Raw genomic sequence first — 10,049 nt, forward strand, 5'->3', positions numbered from 1 at the left:
CAGTGAAACAATTCCAAGCCTCTGAAAAGGATTCATGAGGATTTTGTTGGAAAAAGTGAATCTTGGAAAGCATTTCATCTGTCTTCAGTGGTGGGTAAAAATGTTTCATAAATAGTTGAACAAGTTTGGCCCATGAGTCCATAGAATTAGGCGCTTGGGCAGTTAACCAAGACGTCGCCTTATCGGCTAGGGTGAAAGGAAACACCCCAGTTTAATTTGTTCCGCACCTATTGTAGGATGATGGAATGTGGTAAGAACTTGTTCAATCCTACGCATATGCTGATAAGGTTTTTCATGGTCTAACCCATGAAAAACTGGTAACAAATTAAATATATTCGGGCAGATTCGGGAATCCCCCACTGGGTCTGCAAGAACGATGCAAGATTTTGGGTTATCGTTCAAGGCTTTGTAAAAGTCAGAGAGATGAGACTCTCTCTCTTCGGCCATTATTTCAGGTGTAGTGTGTGGTATACTAGATAGGTGTGTGTGTGTTGACGTTCACGATAGATTACGTTAGTCGTTTTTTCTCTACCTGACATTAATCTCATGCAAGGCTAAGTCCAATATTAAAGAAACACAACAACAGTCAAAACAACCCTGATATGCTAGTATAAATCGCTCTAACAGGAGATGCGAGGAGTGGAAGAAAGAAGTACATGAATGCCTCCTTGCTTCGCTTATGAATAACGTCTTGTATACATGAGCTCAGTGTATTTAACAAGTTAGAAACACTGAATAACTTGAAGAAATTGAAGTTTGTACTAACTTGTGGAAATCGGGCTGTTCAGAAGAGGGCGTGTGGCACGCTCAGAGTTTGCCTTTCAAGGGCGCAGGTTGCTTTCTTGCCTGACTCGTAGTCTAGACACTTCTGCACGGGGTGCGCTCTGAATTTTCCTTGGATGGGCGCAGGGCGCGCTCGTGCCTATCTCAAGTTCCAGGCGCTTTAGCGCGTGTTGCGCTCTGAATTTAGGAAAATGAGGCGCGGGGTGTGCTCAGTGTATTTCTACGAGAAAAAAAATCACTTTTGAAGCAAACAACCATAGGTAGAACCAAACAAGGGTGGGTGGGTTTAATGGGACTTTGGCAGGATTAACACTACTAATGGAAATGTAACTAAACACAACTAAGATGGCAGCGACGCTATTTCAGAAAAAGGAAAATGATAGTTTTACCTACGAATAAGCGATGAAACTCAAATGTAAGTAAAACTAAAGCTATTTTCTTGCTTATGTATCAAAGTTATATACTCTCGTTATCAATGCAATATGTTTAGAGTAGAGAATTCATTCCACTCCTAGTCGTTTAGGTGTAAGGTTTCCTAGTTCGTGTAAGCTAACAAATTCGTGAGAGTAATGGAATTGAATTTAACTACGATGGTGAATTAACTAATCAAGATGTTATAAATCAACTACGACAACTCAATACTAAATTGACAATATGAGAAGGAATTATGGGAATTTGATTCCACCTTGATTCGACTTAATAAACTAACATAGAATTGTTGTAATCCAAATTGCAATGTTTTCACATAACAATTGGGTCTTTCTAATCCCTAATTGTTCATGGTAATCTCTACCAACTAATAATCAGCATGTGAAGCAATCAAACCTATTCTAATGGTGAACTAATTACTTTCTAGAATGAAATAAATTATTACAACCATTTCTACGCTAATACAATCAAGTTTTCATCAAGGCTTCCTCAAACCCCTTTAATGGAGGTTTTAGCCTTGAATCATTACACTATCATTTCTAACACAAGAACAAATACAACAAGTCATTATTGAATAAGTATTAGACTTTATTAATCTAATTGAACAATAGTATGATGATTCAAAATGAATAAATACTGAATTTAAAACTAAGATTATGAATAACTAATTATCAATTTAAGACAAACTAAATGAAAATGAATTAAGTAATGGATTCTAAAAACTAAATTTACTGTTCTAACTAATTTATTTATAACTCACTAGATAAAAACTAAGTTATTGATTCTAAAAGCTAATTTCTTGCTCTAAAAACTAATTCTATGAAAAAAAACTAGATCCAAAACTAACTAACTTAAGAGCTAAGTCTTTGTCTCTTCATATAGAAGAGACCAGATCCACAATTTCGTGCATGGGTTGAGGAGCCATGTTTTGGGCCAAAAAATCGAGCCCAAAACCTCATTACTTCAGTCTACAAAGGGGTTTTCAGCTGGAAATAACTTCAACAGCCGTTTCGTCCACTTCTGCTATTCTGATTGGGTCAAGGCTTAAACCATTAGAAAGAACTTTCCAAGACGGTCGTTTTGACATATGGTAGGCCCAATTCCGAGGTCTGAGTACAAAGATACGACCTTCGAAAGTTCTGCTGACTTTTGTAAGCTATTTCTGCTCGCGTTGACTTTGACTTTTCAGCTTTGACCGGGCTTTAAAAAGGCTTTTTCTCCTTGAATCTTGGCCTTTAATCATAGAACTTCTTAGCCACCAACCTTTGCTCTTTTATCTTGCAAAAGGGACGCATTTCTGCACATATTCGGCTCCAATGCTTGAAATACATAAGAACACGATAACAGTACTAACTCTTACTTATTAATCACATAATTGGTTTAAAAGTAATATTGTTAAGGGGTTAAAACTACAGTTTTGGGCTCTTACCAAGCGGAACGCGTGAATTACGTTAAACGTGGACTTAGGATCCGGTACTTACAGCCACACACTCCAAAGGGAGGGCCCGATTACCTTAGTGGTGCACTTACCAATATATGGAAATGAAAGGTAGTACACCAAACATCAAAGGTCAGTCCTCATAGATAAGGTCTTGTAAAAGGACATTCTCTACATCTGGGGACATTAACTCGTGAAAATATTTTAACCGTTAGTCATTGACTTGAAAAGTATAGTACTGTTATCCTTAGGATTTACCAAGGTGATTGCCCCATAAGGGGTGACTTCAGTAACCAGAAAAGGACCAGACCAACGAGTTTTTAATTTCCCTGGGAAAATATGCAAATGTAAGTTGTAAAGCAAAACCTTTTGACCAACTACAAACTATTTACGCAAAATCTGTTTATTATGAATACGTTTCATGTTAGTTTTATAATCCTTCATGAGATCATAAGAATCGCTACGGATTTCTTCAAGTTCATTTAATTGCAATTTACGCCCGCGACACCCGCCTCATAAATATTGAAGTTCAAGCTTTTTTATATCCCACATAGAATGGTGCTCCAATTATATTCAACGGGCAAGTGACAAGGTTTTCCAAACACAAGTCTAAAGGGAGACATTCTTATAGGAGTTTTAAAAGCTGTCTGATACGCCCATAAGGCATCTGTTAGATGCTTAGACCAATCTTTCTGATCAGGATTTTCTATTGTTTCAAATATTTTTTTAATTTCCCTATTGGAGACTTTTACTTGGCCACTAGTTTGTGGATGATAAGGAGTTGCCACCTTATGGGTAACTCCGTACTTCTTAACTAAAGAAGCAACAACTCTATTGCAAAAATACGTTCCGCCATCACTGATGATGGCTTTAGGGATGCCAAAAGTACATAAAATGTATTCCTTAACCAAAAACACAATTGTCTTATGGTCATTGCTACGACAATCCATGGCCTCTATCTATTTGGAAACGTAGTCCACGGTAACAAGAATATAAATAAAACCATAGGAAACAGAAAAAGAACCCATGAAATCAATGTCCCATACATCAAAAATTTCCACTACCATAATGGGATTTAAAGGCATCATATTACATTTAGTGATACACCCAAGTTGTTGGCAACGAACACATGTCTTGCAATGAACTTGGGCATCTTTAAAAAGGGTAGGCCAATAAAAACCACATTAAAGAACTTTAGCTTCCGTTTTTATACCACTAAAATGGCCACCACACTTTTTGTCATGGCAGAAGGATAGAACCTCATTATATTTCCACTGGGGAATACAACGACAAATAATCTGATCCACATAATACTTAAAAAGATAGGGCGCATCCCAGTAGTATAGGTTAACTCTGGCCAAAAATTTCTTACGTTCATTTTTTGACCAAACATCAGGAATAATATCAGAAGCTAAAAAATTCACGATGTTGGCATACCAAGGTGTAGAAAAAATAGAATAAAGATGCTCATCTGGAAAAGAATCAGGTATGGACTCCGAATTACTTTCACTGTCATTTTTTAATAGCTTCAAGAAAAGGTAGGTTTATCGTTAGATTTTTAAAATTTTCCCTATTCTCATCAAAATTTGTTTCCTTGTTTAACATGGCTAGTCTCTAGGGAAACGGTGGTTTCTCTTTATATTTAGCATATGGGTCGATAGGAGTTTTAACCTTGGCTTCTTTTTTCTTGGGTTATGGTTTTACTGGTACCTCTTCAAGGGTATGATCTTCAGTTTCTATATTGGTATCTAGTAAATTTTCATTTTCAATGACCACTGGTGGTATATCAATAGGCATAGTTACGGTATTATCAACCACTTTGCCAGAACGGAGAGTGGTGATTGCATTTAACTCACCTACGTTTAAATTTTTGTTACTAGTATTATCGGTTACTTCGAAGGCTGTGTTTGGCGTTTTAGGATTAGGTATAGCTTGACCTGGAAACACATCGTTTGGTTGGGCTTTCGCTTGGGTTAACTGCTGTATGGATTGTTGAATGGAATGTAGAATCTATTGTTGAACTTGCATGTAGGCATCGAAACAATCGATTGTGAAAGTATAGTGGCCACAAGTGGTGTGATAGGAACTATCTCGTGTTGATTATTAACGGGTGGCTTGTGATAGTTGTTATTAACCGGGATGATACCTCTATTATTATTATTATAATTATAATTATTATAATTACCTAGTCCTTGTCCTTGTTGTGGTGGAGCTGGGTTATAGTTGTTTGCTGGCCTAACATTTTGATTATTAAACCCCGGAGGTGTAATTGATTGATTATTTCGCCAACTGAAGTTGGGGTTTTGTCTCCAAGGTGTGTTAGGAATAGGTAGGCTATTTAACGAGCAAACATTATTTGACTGTGCGGGTGGTTGTTCATAGACGAGAGGACAATAGTAGTCGGTATGCTAAAGATTAAAACAGAAATTACATGGAAGAGAAATGATGTTCATGACAAAAGTAGGCTTATTTTGAACTGAAATGGCTTCTACCTTTTTTGTGAGGGATTCGATTAGAGTTCTAAGCTCGGGATCAGATTTAACCTCAAACATACTGGCAGCCTTGGCTGTGAAAGAAGAAGAAGTGGAGCGGGGGATGTCGTTACCCCCCAATTATTATTACACTTAGATTGATCTTCTAAAAACCTATAAGACTCTGAGGCTCCTTTACTAAGGAAACTACCCCCATTCATTATATAAGGAACCTCCTTATGATGATGTGAAAGCCTCTTGAAAAAGGCACGAACAAGCGTGTCTTTCGCAAGGTTATGATGTGGACACTCTATAAGAATATCAGTGTACCGGTTCCACTGAAAAGGATTCATGAGGGGTTCTGGTGGAAGAAATGAATCTTTTGAATCATCTCATCTGTCTTCAGCGGTAGGTAAAACTGTTCCATAAACAATTGAAGAAGTTTGGCCCATGAGTCCACAGAATTAGGCATTTGGGTAGTTAACCAAGACGTCGCCTTATCAGCTAGGGTGAAAGGAAACACCATCAGTTTAATTTGTTTAGAACCTACGCTAGGATGATGGAATCCAGTGAGAACTTGTTCTATCCTACGCATATGCTGATAAGGCTTTTCGTGGTCTAAACCATTAAAAACGGGTAACAAATTAAAAATATTCGGGGGAATTCGAAAATCCCCCACTGGTTCTGCAAGAATGATGCAAGACTTAGGGCCATTGTTTAGGGCTTTGTAAAAATCAGAGAGAGGAGTCTCTGCTTCTTTAGCCATTGATGCAGATGTAGTGTGTGATATTCTAGATAGGCGTGTGCGTTGACGTTTACAATGGATAACGTTAGATGGTTTTCTCTTACTAGACCTTAATCTCATGTAAGGCTAAGTCCAATATGAAAGAAACACAACAGCAGTCAAACAACAACTTGATATACTAGAATTTAAACACTTCTGACAGAATAAATGAGGATTGAAAGAAAGAGAACCTGAGTGTCTCCTTGCTACGCTTATGAATAATGTCTTTAATACGAACTTACTTGTCTTGTGGATGCTTGGAATACTGAAGAAACAATAAATTCCAACAAAAAGAGGACCTGTGGCTAACCTGTTTTAAATCGAGCTTTCTTCAGAGGGGCGCGGGCGCGCGCTCAAATATAAAGCAACAAGGGCGCGAGCATGCTCTGTGATTTTTTTTAGAAACAGGCTTTCGCGCTGTTTCTTAATGGGCTGGGCCTACAATTTAGAAATAAAACTCGAAATTAGCTTACTAGAAGGAAGGGCGCGGGCGCCCTCAGAGTTACAAGTTCGAAAATTTCCAGTAGACTTCTAGGAGCAAAATCCTGTTTTTTCAAAAACAACAAACACAGTTAAAACACAAACAAAAAGGTGGGTGGGTGAATTGGGATAATTGTAGAGTTGGGAAAGCTAATAAAATTTAAATCTAAAGACAACTAAGATGGCAGTGGCACCATTTGGTAAACGTAAAATAATCCTTTTACCTAATCTTAACTAATTATGCTAGGAAGAAGTAAAGCTATTATTTGTACTATTTTATATCAAAGTTCTACTCTCGGTTATCATGCAATAACTTGAGTAATAATTTGTTCCACTCCTAGTTGCTTAGAATGTAACAATTTCACTAATTTAAACAATTCAACAATATGATGAGAGTAATAATTCTAATAGAACTAATATGGTGAGAACTAATATTAAAGATATTCTAAATTAACTATGACAATTTAATACTAAGATGTGAATATAAATAAGGAATTAGGGAGATTTGATATCCACCTTGATTAATCCCTAACATGCTAGTATAGATTTTTATTGCAACCCTAATCTTTATGTTTTCACACAAGGTTCAACATAAAGGTTAGGTCTTTATATCCCTAATTATTCATGGCATCTCTAACCAACTAATAATTAGCATGAGAGGAAGTTTAAACCCATTCTTATGGTGAATTAACTACCCTCTAGAATTGAAACCTTTAAATACAATGATTATATATTAAAGCTTCATCATGGGATTATATATATACAATGATTATATATATATACAATGATTATATATTAACTACACATCAAGTCTTCATCAAAGCTTCAATCAAACCTCTCTAATGGAGGTTTAGCTATGAATCATGAAACTATTATAGAATAAATAATAGAAAGAAGAAGACATAGTGAAAGAACTACTTTATTAAAAATAACTTGAATTGAATTAATGGTGGCTAGGCTAATAAAACATAAACTAGGTTTACTAAAAAGAAAAATTAAGAGACAAGAGGTAGGAGAGAAAAGAATTAGAGTTTTGCCTTAGTCCTCTTTATATAGGAGAGGGCTAGGTTTATAATTTCATGCATGGGCTTTAGAGCTATGTTTTGGGCCACTAAATCAAGCCTAAAACCTAATTACTTAAGTCCAAAAAAGGGTTTCTCTGCTGCAAATTACTACAACAGCCTTTTCATCTACTTTTACTCCTCTGATTGGATCAAAGCCTAGACCATTAGAAAGATCTTTCCGATCCGGTCGTTTTGACATATATTAGGCCTAATTCCATGGCCTAAGTCCGCCTACAGAAGTTTTGTTGACTTTTATGCTCTATTTCTGCCCGCGTTGACTGACTTTTCAGCTTTGACTGGGCTTTAAAAAGGTTTTTTCTCCTTGAAACTTGGGCTTTAACCATAGAACTTCTTAGAAACCAACCTTTGCTCCTTTCTCTTGCAAAAGTGACATATTTCTTCACATAATTGATTTCAATACCTGAAATACACAAAAGTACGTAAACGTACATTACTAACTCTTATTTATTATAAACATAATTGGTCTATATGTAATGTTATTAAGGGGTTAAAACTATAGTTTTGGGCTCTTATCAGTACTCTAACATTGACCTACTAGTTTTTAACATTGACCTACCATAATACATATTTCCAATTCTTGCACCAAGTGCTTCACATCTAAATTGCAAAGACAAAATTAATATGAAATACCAGTTTTGTTGTATGAACTTTTGTTATTAAAGGATATTGGTGGATTCAAACCACCATCATTTTTGGATATGTCCAAACTGCTCTGCCCTTTGAGCTAAATATCCACTATCATTGATTTGGATGTTTGCTCAACAAATTATTTAAAAGACAATGTATCCCAACTTAGCAAATTAGTAAAAACTCAACAAAAATCACTTGCAGACATTTTATCGAAAGCTTGAACTCAATCAGAAATTAGAACTTGATTAATAAAATGAATGAGTTTTGAAGTGAAAATTGGAAATATAATTGATAAATTTTGAAATCGCAATAAAAAACAAAATGAAACCATCACAAATTTTGAACTAATCGAACTAAAAACGAGAAATTCCCACCAGAGTAGAGTACCAAAAGGAAGGGAGAGAGAGTCACGGTATATTTGGAGGATAAATGAATAGGAGAGAGAAAGAGTGAGTAGAGAAAACACAAACCCTTTGTATGATTATATTTCAAAATTTCGGTGTTTAGATTGGGCGTTTGATTTTTTTGTGATCTAACGGCCAAAACATTGCTGTAAGATTGCTGTCTACGAAATTGATGTTTACCTAGTCGAACCTATATATATCGGACTGGCTAAGTCAACATATAGAAATGGCATACGGAATTGACATACGCAACCCTGCCTACCTACACAATGAACTAAAAGCTGATTTTATGGGGATGTGATCTCCACAAAAAATCGGCTCCTTTGAACATGTCTAAACCTACCAAAATTTGAGTTCAAATTAGAAATTTATCTAACAGTCCAGAATTTTAACACTCTTTTGACAAGACTAGACACATCCAATTTAGTTAATATTTTGTGGAGATACTATCCATAGTAGGGAGGTCATCTCTACCAAAAATCAACCCATAGTGCTGATAGGGTTATATACTAAAAGCATTACTTTTGTATTAACTATAATTCTTTATATTTTGATGAATGAGAATCATATGGGCAAATGTTATGCATATTATATATGTTATTAGTTATATGCATGTGTCTAATATTTTATGTTGTAGATGATATGGTGTTGACACACAGAAGATCATATCATCAGTACCTTATAAAGTATAAGTAATCGTTCACAACCTAGATGGATTTGGACAAACCATTTGTACGGTTGTAGTATAATCGGGTATTAGTCTATCTTGACTATAGGATTACACTAGTACACTTTGTGTGTATTGAACAAGACCACGTGAGGTTGTTTTTCTTTATACTGAGGATATAAGAGAACAAACGCCTTTGTTATTATGGATGCTTGTCCTCTTAATCTGGATATAATAACGGGCATTTACGTGCATTGTATATTGCTTTAAATCATCAATGAGTGAGATTCATTTATGAATCAACAAACTTGATGGATTGGGTAATGACATTGTATGTAAGGTGTGATGTTGATTATAGAAGGAATCCGTGTCCCGCAAGAAGTCGGGCTGATGATATCCCCTTAAGGAGCTCATAAGGATTGTCATGTAAACCCTGCAGGTGGGTTTGATCCGACATGACAATGAGGTTGAGTAGTACTACTCAAGGACATAAGAAGTTGATTAATGTAGTTGTCAGTAACTTGATTTAATCAACGGACATTCGATATCTTAAACACGGGGAGATCAACGAGCATATAATATGGAGCCCATAAACGCTGAAACGTAATTTGGGATTAGGGCGGTAGTGCAACAATGTCCTTTAGTGGAATAAGCCATTTGTTGACAGACTTGGGCCGTGTGTTATGGGCGAACATGGGAAGCCCAAGCCCGTCAGGAGGCCCAACCCTAATTTCTCCTCATGGTCCCTGTTGTAGCCTATATAAAGGAAACCTCTTTCTCTAGCCGTTTTCTACACAAGAAAAATCAAGGTTTTGCTCAAGAAAAATAGATCTAGAAATCGGATCCTATTTTGTGAGTGAGAGAGGCCAAGAGAGAAA

This window comes from Coptis chinensis, chromosome 3 (genome assembly GCF_015680905.1).
Source record: "Coptis chinensis isolate HL-2020 chromosome 3, ASM1568090v1, whole genome shotgun sequence".
In the NCBI taxonomy this organism is placed as follows: Eukaryota; Viridiplantae; Streptophyta; class Magnoliopsida; order Ranunculales; family Ranunculaceae; genus Coptis; species Coptis chinensis.